This window comes from Galleria mellonella, unplaced genomic scaffold (assembly GCF_026898425.1).
Source record: "Galleria mellonella isolate WM207_F2 unplaced genomic scaffold, CSIRO_AGI_GalMel_v1 utg312, whole genome shotgun sequence".
NCBI classification, from domain to species: domain Eukaryota; kingdom Metazoa; phylum Arthropoda; class Insecta; order Lepidoptera; family Pyralidae; genus Galleria; species Galleria mellonella.
The window spans coordinates 10,949,756-10,967,074 of NW_026442074.1; the positions used below are offsets into that span (position 1 = coordinate 10,949,756).

Consider the following 17,319-nt stretch of genomic DNA (forward strand, 5'->3'; position numbering starts at 1 on the left):
CTTTACGTAGCTTTATTTGCATTTTGTTTCTATTTCGGATACAACGAAGTATACCCGGTGTTATCCATGGCTTGATAATATGCTTCTTTTTAGAAATAGGTATAGTTTTAGTATTTTCTTGCAACGATTCCGAAACTATTTTAATGAGTAAGTCTATCAATAAATTAGGATTGTCGCAAAATAGCAACTGAGAGATATTTTTATTTTTCAGACTTTTTAAAGCTTTGCCGAAATCAGTAGATATAGTATTTTTAGTAGCAGTAAAACTTGGTTTATGAAGTGATATAACTAGAACAATCATTGCGTGGTCAGTTACGGTGGTATTTAAGACAGCAATTTTAGCACTTGTAATACTCGTATTTAGTTTAACCATGAAATGGTCCAAACAGGTCCCCTGTCTAGTAGGTAACTTATGTCCAGGCATAATTCCAAAAGATGCTAGCATATTAAGATAAGAGTGTCTATTATTTCGTTCATAAGATGCTTCATTATCTTTATTTATATGATTTGTATATATATATTTTTTTAATTTGATTGTGTTTTACAAAAAAAACTGGACTTAAATAGTAAAGTTGTGTTTTTGATTTCTGCGCATTGTTTGATAAAAGTACTATACAAGCCTTGGCCACAACTAGGCATTGATGGACTCACGTATGTGTGCCTCGGCTAAGCCTCGGCCCACATTTGCACGTTCGTCCATCAATGCCTCAGTTGCTGGCCGCTGCAGTAATATACTATAATATTCTACTTCATATTATATTTTTTAAGACCTTTTTGTTTAATAATATTTGTCTATTATCTGAGTTAGCGTTATAAACTAAATGACGCGTGATACAGTCTCCGCTGGGATATCAAGTTCACGTTATCTCAAGATACACAGTGATTGGCACGTTCGATTCGGATAGCGTTGCTTTAGTGACAAAAGCGATGGTAAGCGATAACACACTGTTATTTGTAAAGTATCAATTTAAAGTTTTTAACCAATTTCAGAACGAAGGAGGTTGGTAATTAGATTGTATATTTTTTTTTATATCTGTTACCTCAGAATTCTGTCGGTTGTAAACCGATTTGGAAAATTAGCAGTTTCGTTTTAAAATCAATGTAAAAGTTTTTAAATCAACATGTATCCGTTTCTATGTTACATAGAAAAAAAAAGAAATTGAGAATTGATATTAAAAACAATTAGTCAACAAGTCTGCTGAATAAAGTTAATATGAATTTGATTAATTATTACATATTTTTTTTTTTAAATATTAAAACCATTTTTTGAGCAGAATTTATCTTTACACCTCAGAAAATAAAGACCTAAATAAATAAATAAACCCAAATGATCACGCACATTGCGGTTTCAGGGGAGTATCCTTTTGCAAACGTTTAGATTGTGGAGTGATCTTCCTGTCGACATTTCCCCTAGAGACTACAGCATGGGGTTCTTCAAAAAGAGCGTACAAAGGTTTCTTCATGGTCAGCAAAACGCACGTGACTTACCTGGTGTTACAGGCTTTCATAGGCTATGGTAACCACGTTTACCATCAAACTGACCTACGCCTATGTCAATGTCACATTGTAGTATAAAAAAATATTGTGTGATTGAATTAAATTTCGTAGCAAGCGCAGAGGGAAGGGGGGGGGGGGGGAGAAAGAGAGAGCGAGAAAACAAGGACTACAATTAAGAGTAACAATTCAAATCCCTACTAAAATGATAATTTTAAAATTGAATTTGTTATTAACCTCTTGGTGTCTCAACCAACTGTCATGAATTTTTTTATTTTTTTATATTAATCTTTAATACAACTAAATAGTGTAAATGGCGGCCTTAACACCATATGGCGGGGGAAAGGGATTGTTAGCAATGGAGTTTGACAGCCCCATTGCTAGCAATATGCCCTATTAGGTCGACCTCCACGTGGTTCCCCCTGGAAACCATCGTGAACAATTCTTGTTGAATTCGTCATGATGGGCTAACTGACCTGCTTCATCTTCACCTATCATCCTTCACTGGTGCCCCGCCGGTGTATACCGATAGCGCAGGCGGGGTTACCATATCATTTTCACCCATCAAAAAAAAAAAAACCATGTGGCGTTATCTATCAGTCGACCGTAGACAGGAATAACAGAAAATATAATTGACGATGTAACGTGACGAACAATATTAAAAAAGTAATTTAAAAATAACATACATATTATACACATATTACGTACATATATACTTTATATCACACATAAATACATACATATATAATATAATATTTTTTTTCCATTTAAGAGTTACCTCTTGTCAGTGCAACTAATTCATGCATCTTCTTCCAGCCAGTTCTATCTCAGGCCATATCCTTGACCTCCCTATACGATATAAATAATATCAGACGAAAAATTATTCAAAAAACAAGGAAACGCCAGCATCAGACAAAGCAAAGGGATTACGATTATGTGAATTCTAAATAAAGAATGTAGTTTATAGTGCTTGATCTATGCATTCTACTGAATGGCGTAAGAATTAGAGAGAAAGCCAGTGTATATATGTATAGTATATGTATTAAACTAGCTGTATCCCACGCCTTCATCAGCATGAATCATTATAAAGTATTCTATGTGCCAAGTTAGAATGTAACTTACTCGTGTACCGAATCTCATTAACTTTCAATAATATTATTATTTTAATAATTTTCCCCTTCGATTGTCAATTTTTATTAATAAATTTATTGTATTTTTTGTTAGAGTTCATTGACATTTTAATTTATGTTTATTTTTCCTTATATTTATTCTAATATAAGCTGTTTAACAGACATTGTATATACTAATGTAACGTAAATTTTATTTTCAAAATGTAATTGTAATTTAAATAATATAAAATGTATCATAATTTTTTTTTTGCATATTTTACAAATAAAATATAAATACTTGGATGCCTACTTCGCTGAACTGGAAAGAGCATTTATAGCACAGAAGCAATGTATTCGTGCTATAAACAAACTCAAACCCAGAACTAGCTGTGTACCGTATTTTAAAAAACTGAAACTGCTAACTCTACCTTGTTTATATATTTATGAAACATGTAACTTTGTTAAAACACATACTTATTTATTTAAAAAGTATTGTAATAATGTCGACAATTATCGTGGAAGATATCCAAATAAGCTAATATTGCCTATAATGTTAACGGACCTATATAAAAGAAGTTGTTATCCAATGGCTATCCGGATATACAACAAATTACCGACCCCTTTAAAGGAATTGCCATCGACACAATTTAAAATACAATTATTTAATTTATTAATTGACAAATGCTACTATTCAATAAGTGATTATATAAACGATGTTGAACTATAATTATTAGAAAACATAATATTTTGACAATACAAACTTGATATAATTTTAACATTCGTCATGAATATATGACAGTTTTATAACAATAATTTCATTACTTTTATAATAATAATAAATGTATAATATGTAACTTTAATTGAATTATATAAAGAATAATAATATAATAGATTAATTCAAATATGTATTTGCATGTCTGTAAAGACTAAAAGTGAGATCTAAATAACATAAATAACCATACCATCTATTATGTACTACTTTTATAACAAATAAATTTCATTTCATTTCATTTCATTAAGGCAAATAAACAGATACCATAATTAAAACTACGCGGCCTTTGTTAATAATTTTAACTGTTTAATGCAAATAAACTAATTTCATTTCATTTTGAAGGCGTTCAGTAGTTTTTGCGTGGAAGACTAACAAACATAATGGATGTTATAAATTTTTATTTGTTTAACATTATAAACTTTTGTATTTATTATATTAATAGGATAGGTTCTTTTTTTTAATAGATGATAATGGAATAGTAACCTCACCTACGCTAAAGGTATACGCTGGCGCGGCTCCAGCGAGGGATTAGGTGAGAATGAAGAGGCAGGTCAGGTAGACCATCGAAAGGAACACACCTGGAATTCAGCAAGATGGTTTCCAGGAGGGACCACGGAGAGGTCAACCTGACAGGGTATATTGCTAGCAATGGGACTGGCAAACCGCATTAATAACAATTCTTTCAAACAGAATAGGATTAGATATGATATAGCAAGTTGTATATTATTATTATTATAGAGGGAGACTTTGTACAAAAGTCGATTGCTTGGGTACCTCTGTCCCATTCGTGTTTCAACCGTGAAGCAGGTGTGTTTGCACGGCTGCGTTTCGGTTTGATGGGTGGGATATGGCGTGAATTTATTGGGTACAGAGGAATAACACCTGAGTCCTCAGGAATGGCAACGCATGGGGGGTATCATGGGCGAAACAGTGTAGCTTGTTTGCCATTCTAAGTTGTATATATATATATATATATATATATATATATAAATATATTATATGTATATTGTATATTGTATATAACTAAGTTTGTTCAAAATGAACATGTTGATCATATGTAGGTGGGTGCTGGGCATGTTGTGTTTTGCTCAGCGGAGCGTGGTTGTTTCTAAGGTCGTAAATGTAATTATACGGAATTACGAATTATATTCGTAGCACGGGGAAGTTGGAAGTAGAGACGAGTAATTTGATTGTTACGTAATACATATTGTTAATTTTAGATTGTTATATTTTTTGTGTTTCTATTATATATAGCTATGTTTCGACATATGTTTTGGTTTAGATTATATAGATAGAGTGTCTTCATACGAATGCTTCGAGAAAAGCGGATTAACGTTTTCATACAATTTTGCGTGATAAATAGTTACGTGTGTGTTTCCTTTGTAACTTCTATATTTGTTTTGTTTTATAATTTTTGCATCTTTTTATTGTTTGTAAAACTCATATTATTTATTAAATAATTAAATATAAATACGTCAAGATACATTAATGTGCGTAAATATATAGAACAACTAGCTGACCCCGTAAACGTTGTTTTACCACTTATTGCGAAATATAAAAATCGCGATTAAAATACATGGGTCGATCGTAAAACGATGAAAATTTAAAGTTGTATGTATTTTTCAATGCTAAATTATAATAAAATAAAAATAAAAAAAATTGTCAAAAAAATAAAAAAAAAATAATTTGGGTTAAGTCACCCTTATCATTGACGGGTATGAAAAATAGATGTTGGCCGATTCTCAGACCTACCCAATATGCACACAAAATTTCATAAAAATCGGTAAATCTTTTTTTTTTATATATATAAAGGCTTTTTTTATATATATAGAATTTTATATATAAGATGATAAAAAAACGCACCAGCTAATTTGACAGTTAATTAGTACTTTAGTAAGTTATTTTTATTTTCCGTTTTAATTAGTTTTTACATTTAAAAACTACTATATTATTAGAACATTAGTAGAATAGGTTTAGTACAATAAATTTCTCTGTTTAATGACAAACAAACTGACAACCCAACTGATAGGATGTGGTAACCGTCATCTATACAGTTGAATAGTATCACGAACGTCACAGGATATACTGTGATATCCATAAGGTGGGACGTCAGCTTGTTTGTCATTTTAAGTAACCTCGAAGAAAAGAGCATATTCCTTTTTAAAAGACTGGCAGCACACCTGCAATGTTCTGATATTGCTGGTGTTAATTGGCAGCGATAGTCATTTACCATCAGATGTACCGCATGCTCGTTTGCCCCCTGTGTTATGGAAAAAAGTATCATAAAAAAGTAGAGGGGTATCCTCCACTTTCTATTCTATTTCTGAGAAGTCAATTAAGGTTTTTTACTTCTTTTATACTAGTTAAAGTGGCAGATAAGCGAACGGCCCGCCTGATGGGAAGTGATAACTATGCAACGCTGGGGGGAATGGGATTGTTAGTAGTGGAGACTGAGAATCCCACTGCTAGTAATATACTCAACCAGGTCGACCTCCTTGCGGTTCTCCCTGAAAACTATAATTTCTGATGAATTCATCATGATGGGCTGGCCTGTTTTCATTCTCATCTATCACCCTTCACTGGTGCTCCGCCAGCGTATCCCGTTAGCGCAGGCGGGGTTACCATACCATTTTCACCCATAAAAAAAATACTATGCGACGCTAAGTTATGCTATACTCTGTAATTTCTACTTATTAAGTTTATAAGATAAGTACGAAGAAGGCATTTTTTATTCGCATATATTAAAGAAAAGCCATAACAAAAATCATCGTTTATCAAACGGATGGGATTTAGTATAATTATCACTAATTACGATCACCAATTCCATGGTGAGAAGCGAAATTTTAGGAGAGGTATTAGGGCGTGACATGCTTTCACCTGACCACGTGGCAAGCCTCGATTTGGAAACCATTATTATAAACAAATCTATCATGTTACGCAATGGATAATGACCGGATAAGACCTTTTTATAAAGTTCTGTAGAACTTCAAATGATTGTCTTCAAATTTTTTTAATGGTGTTGGTATTTGTTTCGATCATGAACGTAGGTTGTTTTTTTTTAATAAATGATAATGCAATGGTAACTCCGCCTGCGCTAACGGTAAACGCTGACAGGGCACCAGTGAAGGATGATAGATGAGTATGAAAAAGGCAGGTCAGTTAGCCCATCGTGATCAATACACTTGGAGTTAAGCGTTAATCGTTAGTAATGAAGACTACCAGTCTTATTGCTAGCAATATACCCTCTCAGGTTGGGGGGGAAAGGGATTGTTAGTAATGGGGTCTAATTTTCCTATTACTAGTAATACATTCAATCAAGTCGACCTTCACGCGGTTCCCCCTGGAAACTATCATGGTTAATTCTAGTAGAACTGGTCTTGATGGGCTAACTGACTTGCTTTCATCGTCACCTATTATCCGTCACTGGTGCCCCGCCAGCGCATACCGATAGCGCAGGCGAGGTTACCATTCCATTATCACCCATTAAAAAAAGCAGCAGACAGTGAATGGTTGATATGATATGATGAAGTTATACAAACAGCACTTGTTCGCGCCATATACCTGATGTTACACCATGACGATTGACACTAATTCACCTTGTAATTAAAAGAGAGGTGACAATTAGTTGGTTTGCAGGCCGTCGCGGCTTGCGACAAGCCACGTATTACAAATAATTAACGTATCTAGACTAGAAAGCGATTTGCGAACAATGCTTGTTGCAATTTCTAACTGTTAAGCTTGTAACATATTCAATGACTTGACAGTACGTCTGTAATTAATTAATTAGTCATTGATTCGCTGACTCTAGCATCAGTGGTAGGAATTTATTTTATTTATTTATTTCTAATATATAAAATTCTCGTGTCACGGTGTTTGTTACCAAACTCCTCCGAAACGGCATAACCGATTTTTATGAAATTTTGTGTGCATATTGGGTAGGTCTGAGAATCGGCCAACATCTATTTTTGATACCCATCAATGATAAGGGTGATTCACCCCAAAAATTTATTTTTTTATTTATTTGACAATTTTTTTATTTTTATTTTATTATAATTTAATATTGAAAAATACATACAACTTTAAATTTCATCGTTTTACAATCAACCCCTGTATTTTAACCGCGATTTTTATATTTCGCAATAAGTGGTAAAACGTTTACGGGATCAGCTAGTATCTTTATAGGATAAAAGCCTCTAAATAAAATAGATAAAAAAAAACTTGGTCATTAACCAAGCGCTGCAAGGCAAAATGTTGACAGGCAAAAAACAAATGGTCCAATGACTGTACTTCATTAGTCGAACAGAAGCCACATGTAAGAGAAGAGATCATTTTCGATCTGTGCAAATGCTCTTTAAGCGTACCATGGCCGATTCTGAGGCGATGTGTACGCTGTTGGACAATAATAACATAATAGCTGTCACAACTTGTCACACCATATCACTTTCGTCACAGATTCCCGCGTTTCTCGAGTATTGTCTTGTTGTTAACGCCGCCATACCACAGACAATACTCTCGTGGATGATCCAACACTTTCACCTCTGTGGCAACAAAATGGTAGTTTACAAAAAAAATGCTACGGAAATTATTCTACTGTTATATACTCGTATACTGCGCGTTCCGGGATGGCGGATAACATAATTAAAAAAAAAAGTAATAAAAATACATAAAATATTGTATATTGCACCGCCTACGTATTTCTCACACATGTCTAATGGCTGAACATCAACTCATTCCAGCTATTACACAACCTACCCGTAATAAAGCGTGCCTTGATCACATATATATTAAGAATCCATCTGGAACAGCCCTAGGTTTAATTTGTAAGAGTAATATAACCGATCATGATATCTGTATTGCCGGTCTCTCAACTGCATCTATAATTCAAAATTCAAAAAAACAGATTTTTCGTAAAACGGACTCACTGGGAGTACTCAGGGAACTAGCTGAGGCTGATTGGTCCACCGTCTTAGAAAGTCAAGATGTTAATGAAGCCGTTGAGCTCTTTTCCATTGTTCTTCAAAATACATTAGAAAGTAACTCAAAATACATTACTACTCGTCAATTATATGGTACATTAAAACCTTGGATTACTCCCGGTTTGGTGAGATGTCAGAGAATAAGAGACAAGTTACATATTCAAGCTAGGAAAAACCCCTCTGATCCAATAATACAAAGAAACTATAAACGTTACCGTAATTTTCTTACAGAACTATTGACCAGAATTAAAACAAAATATTACAACGAACAACTTACTGATAACAAGCATAACCCAAAAAAGCTATGGTCAACAATTAAGGAAATTTGTCACATTTCTAGAAAAAAGAATGAGGCAAATAATCTCATTAAGCTAAATGAAGATCCAATACAATCACTAAACATCAGCAATAAATTTTTCACAACTATTGGTAAAAACTTGGCTGAGAAGACCCTTGCAAAACTCAATATTGAGGAATCAGACTTGTCCTCTAAAGTATCAGCTTCCAAGTCACCCTCGGCATCCCTCTATATGGAGCCGACCGACATATTTGAGGTCGATTCACTTATAAAGGGATTAAAAGACGGAAGTGCTCCTGGTATCGACGGTTATAATGCAACACTTATTAAACAAATAAGACATATTATTCTGGAACCGCTAGTTCATATTTTCAATCTTAGTATCTCCAAAGGTATATTCCCTGATCATTGGAAACGTGCATTAGTTACTCCTATTCACAAAGACGGTAGTAAAAATGAGCCATCAAATTATAGACCCATCTCTCTACTTTCCATTTTTTCTAAACTCCTCGAAAAAGTTATAAATAAGCGACTTGTTACATATTTAGAAAAAAATCAAATTATCTCGAAGAACCAATTCGGTTTTAGAAAAAGATCCTCTACAGAAAATGCCATTTCCCTTCTAACAGATATTATCTCTACCGCACTGGACCAAAAAAATTGCTGCATTGGAGTTTTTATAGATTTAGCGAAAGCCTTTGATACGGTATCGCCGTTGATACTTTTAAAAAAACTTGATTGTATTGGTATTAGGGGTATTCCATACAACTGGTTCAACAGTTATCTTACTGGCCGTTATCAGTCCGTCAAAGTCGGCGATGTTGTTAGTAATGCTTTACCAATAAACTTAGGAGTTCCCCAGGGTAGTATTCTTGGACCAACCTTATTTAATATTTATATAAATGACTTATTAAATCAATTACCACACATAGCAAGTATAATAGGCTACGCTGACGACACAGTGGTACTCTTTACAGAAACGTCTTGGGAAAAAACTCACCAGCTGGCTGAAAGTGGCATGGCACACCTAGCTTCTTGGTTTGATCACAACCTACTGACTCTAAATATAAATAAAACAACTTATCTAGCTTTCCATAAAACTTGCGCATCTGCTCCTAAACAACTTCTTCCTCTACCTATTCATACCTGTAAGCACGTAGAGCAGATTAACAACATGATGACATTTTCAGGATTCTGTGACTGCAAAACGATTGAGAGAACAAATTCAGTAAAATATTTAGGAATACAAATAGACGAAAACCTTTCTTTCAAGAAACAACTTTCCTGTCTATCTGCACGACTTAAAAAAATAATATATATAGTTAAATCTCTTAGACGATCTACTCCTCTTGATACTCTTAAGATGGTGTATACTTCAATATGTGAATCGATCTTAGTTTACTGTATAGCAATATGGGGAGGATCGAATAAAAGTAGTTTTATTGAAATTGAAAGAGCACAGCGTGCAGTTCTTAAAGTGATGCTCAATAAACCTTTTAGGTTTTCCACAGATTCGCTTTATAAAGAAGCTAATGTACTTCGAGTACGACAACTTTACATATGGCGAGTAATCTGCGCGCACCATAAGAGTGTTCTGAAAAGGCCAGACTACAAAACTCTTGCAGAGAGTCGTACTTGTAAAATTGGGCTACCTCCTGTTCGTACTACATTTGTAAAGCGTTTACCTCTATTTTCTCATCCATATATATATATAATAGTGTTAACAGAAAATTCCCATGCATAAAACTATCCTATTACCAAGTAAAAAGTAAAATAAAAAACTGGTTAATTAATCTAAATTACATTGAAACAGAACAACTACTTCCATCTTATGGTTGAAATGCCGCTATATATGCCGTTACACACACACACACACACACACACACACACACACACACACACACACACACACACACACACACACACACACACATACACACACATACACACACACACACACACACACACACATACACACACACACACACACACACACACACACACACACACACACACACCTCTCTTTTCAAAAATAAATATATGTAATAGTATTAGAAATAAGTACCTTATAGAACCTTAAATGTTTTACATTAATATTCTTTTCTTTATTCTTGTTTAGTATTTTATATTTTTTTTATTATTTCATTTTAAATGTATTTTAATTTTCGAGTATCTAAATGATAAAATTGTACAGGAACCGGATTGTAAATGGCAATAAATATGAACAAAATTAGCCACTCACTGACTACTACGATACAGGCCTGCGAGCCTAGTGTAGTAATCACTGTATAAGAAATTGTATACCCGACTTTTAGCTACAATAAAGTTATTATTATTATTATTATTATTCTCGGTTTGCCCAATGGTTGACTGGTAGAGAACACCGTTCGGTGTTAAGTCCGCCAAATGTACATTTTCTTTTTATAAAAATGAATGGCAAACAAGCTGACGGCCCAGCTGATGGAAAGCGGCAACCGTCACCTACAGACATGAGCAGTACCATGTATATAACAAAGTATACTGTATACGCCCATGATGCGTTCCCATTCCTGAGGACCCAGATGTTACTCCTCTGTACCCTGTAAATTTACGCCATATCCCACCCTTCAAACCGAAACACAGCCATGCAAACACAACAGGGTCAATTGCATATTTGGAATGGCTAATAAGTCGAGGATTTACCTGATGGAAAGTGGTAACTGCCTATAGACATAAACAGCATCTTAGCCCTGACACTGGCGTACATGGTACACAACTGCTTCACGGTTGAAACACGAATAGGACAGGTACCCAAGCAAACGACTTTTGTACAAAGTACTCTGGTACATAGCATATAGAATTTTACTGTGCATTCAAGTTTAAATAAATAAATATATTGTGGAAATATTTACATTATAGTTTTTACTCAATATAAAATTCAATTATATATAAGAAACATAAAAGAAAAATACCAAACTGGGTACCTCCTTATTTTGAAGTCGATTGAAAATTACGATGCAAGTGAAGAGTTATGAAAGTGAATCAAATAATTATGTAAGGATGGAGATGCTTTACAACTTTACAACTTGTTAGGTACTGTTTGTTCCGTCAGAGATTCAGTGTGAAGATACGTACATAATAATATATGGAATTATGGTCATAAAACTTACATGGAAAAAGGTGTTTAGATTATAAATCTACAAGTGAATTATACATTTTATTAGTCTCCGAGATAATCACACACTGCAATTTGCATATGAACGCAATCACTATTGACGCGTTGTTTTTTTTTTTCACTAGATTACTATTATTACAACAAAAACATACATACATTTCGCTTTCCAATGAAAATTACCACAAAATCTTTCGGATTTTTATTTACTCAATAAAGAGATTTGAGTTCTCTATTCGATTGTATTTTTTTTGTACTTATTACAAGTACGCTATCAAAGTGAATAGGGGAAGGTATTGTTAGTAATGCGGGCTACCAGACCCATTGCTAGCAATATACCCTGTCAGGTCGACCTTCACATGGCCCTCCCTGGAAACCATCATGCTTAATTCTAGGTGTATTCATCATGATAACTAACTGACTTTGCCTGCCTGCCTATACTATAGTACGTGGCCTAGATTGTAGTCGTATAGATAGAACATCGAGTGTCAAAAACGTGTCAATATTTAGTCAGCTAAGCTGTCATTTGGCTGATTCAATCTAACATTTAAATCAATAAAGTCGCGCCACATCTTTTGCGGTATTGCAAATAATTTTAAAATGCCCCAGATCAATGGAGTTACTCTTCAAATAGATTCCAATAGATCGATATTGAAATTAAAACATTTCACACTCTCCAATTGCAATACTAGCGAAATAACGGTTCCATAATGTTCTGATAGATGCGTATTAGTGGAACTTGCCAATGTAAACCGTTTAAAATTTTTTTAACTTAATTAGTAATTATTATTTCATAAGTGTAGTACAAAATTTGGATTGATATCGGTATTAAATTCAAGGGTAGGCCTGCTGGTAGATTTAACTATGAATCAAATTTGAATTGAAACCTATATTTTCTGATATAATATAAATATGCATAGGTACTTATTGCTTACAAATTCATACACATGTATTAATTAAAATGGCGGTTATTTTCAATGATCTTAGAACAAAAACACATTTCTATACTTGGATATAAATTAATCAGTAAATACAAGTATAATTACAAATCTTTGTGCGTTATTACCTTGTTGCATCAAATATAATTTTGTTTTCCTTTTAATTTTTCAGTCTAACTTTACAGTATAATGTACTTTACTAAGTAATAATATAGTAACAATATTCATGCACATATGGGTTGACCTATTTTTGGCGAAGCATTTATTTTAAGACACTCTATCTATATAATATAAGGTCCGTGGGTATAAAAACAGTTGGCTGCAGGCAATAGGCATATGTATGTGTGTATGTATGTATGTATATGTATTTGTACATGTGTTAGTATGTACATATATATGTGTGTGTGTATGTGTATATATATAATAATGAGTAGAGATAATATTTATATTATTATATGTATCACATCTCCCATATTTAGAACTAACAAAATTTTTCATCGTGCCTCCCACCAAATTGTTTATAATTACTCCTCTCCAACCAAAGGTTGCCTGGAAGAGATCGCTCTTAGCGATAAGGTCGCCCATTGTTTTCTCATTGTGATTATTTCTTGTAATTATTTATATTTATAATAAGTTTACTATTGTAATCTTTCGGAGGAAACAATAAAGAGTATCTATCTATCTATAGACGATTCGTTTGCTTAATCCCTAAATATACCTAATCATGATTATACAGACAATGTCGATTATGGCACGGGCAGGTCAGCGAGCTCGTGACCACCACCGGCCGTGACTTATTGTCACGCGTCCAGCTTTTACTTTCACAGATCTGTCCACGCCTTCAATTGTGTACGCACGCTGAATCCATACTAGTTCTTTATTGTGTATATTATCTATGGTTTGTTTACTCTACAGCTGCATCATAAATCGTAGATTAAAGATAGTAGCTATGGTCCTGATTGATACGACAGTAATAAACAGAACGAGACATCATTATAAGCTAAACATGGAAGTGATTTTTTTTATACAACTTAGAATGGCAAATAAGCTGACGGCATACCTGATGGAAAGTGGTAACCGTCGCCTATACACATGAGCAAGTACCATGGACATAACAGAGTATACTGTTTCGCCCATGATACCCCCACATGCGTTGCCATTCCTGAGGACTCAGGTGTTATTCCTCTGTACCCAGTAAATTCACGCCATATCCCACCCTTCAAACCGAAACACAGCCATGCAAACACAACTGCTTCACGGTTGAAACACGAATGGGACAGAGGTACCCAAGCAATCGACTTTTGTACAAAGTCTCCCTCTGATATGATATGAAAGCAAGATATGATATATTTTTTGTCTTGCTCTGCGTACACTTTTATTTTAGGATGGCTGAACCTAAGAACAAGGAAGGCTCAACATATCTGCCACGTCAAAAACATTACGTTTATATTACTCGTTCAAATTACATAGCTAGTGTCGGGTAGACGGGTGGACAGACAGACGGACGAAGTCACACCAGTTATGACAATCACGAGAGCTATATGGTTGTGCCTAAAGTGTAATTTTGGGGGGAAAGGGTTTGTTAGTAATGGAGACTAAAATCTCATTGCTAGCAATATACCTAACCAGGTCGACCTCCACGCGGTTCCCCCTGGAAACTATCATGGTTAATTCCTGATGAATTCATCATGATGGGCTAACTGGCCTGTTTTCATTCTCATCTATCACCCTTCACTGGTGCTCAGCCAGCGTATCCCGTTAGCGCAGGCGGGGTTACCATACCATTTTCACCCATCAAAAAAAAAACAAATTAATCCATTTGTTTATATTTCTGATGTTTGCTGTAATAGCTCGCTTGGTTGTATTTATTATTGTAACTATTACGTAAAACATTATAACTGATTAATAAAATTAATTGCACGCTGTTGCTTACAATCGATATAATGATATACACAAATATAATAAAATAACTAGATTAGTGACCAAACTTTCATATCCTGTTGATTTTTTCGTAATGTTGCGTTAAATGTTACGCATTCGACTGGTTTTATTCAAATTAATTATAATTATGGTGTTACAATTCTGTCTTAAGAATTTACATATGGCATCGAGCTCCAGGTTCTTGAGCGGCGACCCCGTACGGGCAAGCGCAATGTAGCACGACCCCCCACTAGATAGAGTGACGACCTTAAATATATTGCAGATTGTCAGTGGATATAGGTGGCTCAGGACCGTACTTTATGGCAGTCTATGGGGGAGGCTTATGTCCAGCAGTGGGAATGTGATCCGAAGATGAAGTCTGGTCTGTTGGCCATCACGATGAAATTCACCACGTTGGTTGGGTGACTAACTGCGCTGATGTCGGTCTAGGAGAGTATAATAGAACAATAGAACTACTGTCACCTCAGTAACAATATCATCCTCTTTTCTCTTCTCCTTGATGGCGTGCTGGGTCTGGTCGTTGAATTCCCTAAAATATGATGGAGCACAATGATGACTGGCTTTCATTGATAGATCACTAGTTTGGAAACGTTGTTTTGCCTCAATTATTTTCTTATCTGGATAAAAAGTATACTATCTTGAAAGATATTTTTACTGGAAAGAAAGAAAACGCACACAGTTACATAAATTATGAATTAGTAATGGGGATTACAGCCTTATTACATAGCAATATGCAGCAATTTAAAAGGTCGACCTCCTCCATTTTCCTGGGAAACCATCGTGATTGATTCATTGATGAATTTGTCACGATGGGATCTATATATTTTTATATTCACTTATCATCCCTCTTAAAAATCTATTTGCCCCGCCGTTTTGTATCTTTCAATAGCGTAGATTTGAAAGAGAGTGATACCATTCCATTATGATCCATTAAAAGTGTTTTCCATCTATATAGCTACTTCACCCTCTGGGGGTCGGGGGGAAAAGGGATTGTTGTAATGGGGATTACCTGGTGCATACGTACTCAGATCCCGTGTTTGCATCGTGATTGATTTATTGGGATACGGCGATTGGTGCACGTGTGTAACACGATACCGCCGGGTTGGCAGCACATTGGGCGACGAGGGTAGCCATTCCATTTATATCGATAAAAAATATGGCTGTGTTTCGGTTTGAAGGGTGGGATACAAACATAAATTTACATGGTAATTAATAACATCTTATCCTTTGGAATGGTAACACATGGAATTAACAATAAAAAAAACAGATTAGTTCAAAAAAACTCTGTTATGTCCACAACAACTTTGTGACATTATAAAATAGGCGATGGTTTCCGAAATATTTTTCCATCAGGTGGGCCGTCAGCTTGTTTGGAGATCTAAGTTGTATAAAAAAAAATTGCCGTGTGGGAAGGGATTGCCATAGAATGGGTCATACCTTAAAAGGTCGACTTCCCATGGTTGTCGTAAAAGGCGAATAATGGTTAATGGTGAATTTGTCACGATGCGCAGCTGCACGCTCCATCTTAAAACATGCCCAAAGACTAACCGCCATTGCCATTGCTAATATTATAAAGCGTAATAATTTCCATTCATATTTATAATGAACAAACTCAATAAATATATAACCGATTCTAATAATTCCTTCACCAGAAGATAAATAAAGATAGGAAGAACCGCCTACATTGGCTGACCAAAAGGAGACTTTGTATAAAAAATCATTTGCCTAAGCATCTCTGTCCCATTCGTGTTTCAACCGTGAAGCAGTTGCGTTTGCATGGCTGTGTTTCGGTTTGAAAGGTGGGATATGGCATTGAATTTACTGTGTACAGAGGAATAACACCTGAGTCCTCAAGAATGGTACCGCATGGGGGGTATCACAGGTGAAACAGTATACTCTGTTAAGTCCATGGTACTGCTCACGTGTATTGGCGACGGTTACCACTTTCCATCAGGTGGGCCGTCAGCTTGTTTGCAATTCTAACTTGCATAAAAAAAAATACATTGCGAGAGAGTAACACGGCCAGTATTTTATTAAAGAAATCGTGCAACAGCAAGTCGGATCGCTAGTAAATGACACATTATCGCTCCGTTAGATTTCCTCGCTTTTCCTTTTACTAAGCGCATACCCTTAGACAGTGTCAATTAGTTGCATGATCAAAGCCAGTGCGTGACTAGTATTTTTAGCAGTCTGATAATTTATGTACCTGCACTTTCATTATTAACACTGAGTTTATTGTTACTTCTTTCAATTTCAATTTGTTCCCTATCCAACTAGCTAAGATTTATGGTCATGCAGGCATGTTTAATTTTTAATCATGCCTGCGTAACTTGATATTCACAACGATAGTCACTTTGTGTTCAAGTCTAAATTAAAAAGTTGAACGTACCTCGCCGTTGCATTATCATTATCTTCCTACCCTTATCCCAATTATTATTTGGGGTCGGCGTAATATGTTTTTATCCATATTACAAAAAGATTTGGCTTTTAGTTTTACGACCGGCCACCTGCCTGACGTCAACCCTCTTTGCCGTTGCATTAATTTAATGTTTAAAATTAAATATAATTAAATATTTATAATTTAAAATAATTAAATCACAATTTCCATTGTTTATATTATATTATTATTCATATTATTAT

General features: G+C 34.7%; 2 protein-coding genes across 3 annotated transcripts in view; one reads left to right on the forward strand and one right to left on the reverse strand.

Moving 5' to 3' along the window:
* LOC113510395 (trichohyalin) overlaps positions 1–15,190 on the reverse strand; it is a 34,812-nt gene extending 19,622 nt beyond the window's left edge. The window contains exon 1 of the mRNA XM_052895872.1: positions 15,142–15,190. The gene's annotated coding sequence lies outside the window, so the exon portion shown is untranslated. The remainder of the gene's footprint in view (positions 1–15,141) is intronic.
* LOC113515212 (WW domain-containing protein tag-325-like) overlaps positions 1–17,319 on the forward strand; it is a 178,256-nt gene that overhangs the window by 10,779 nt on the left and 150,158 nt on the right. The gene's annotated exons all lie outside the window — the stretch shown is intronic.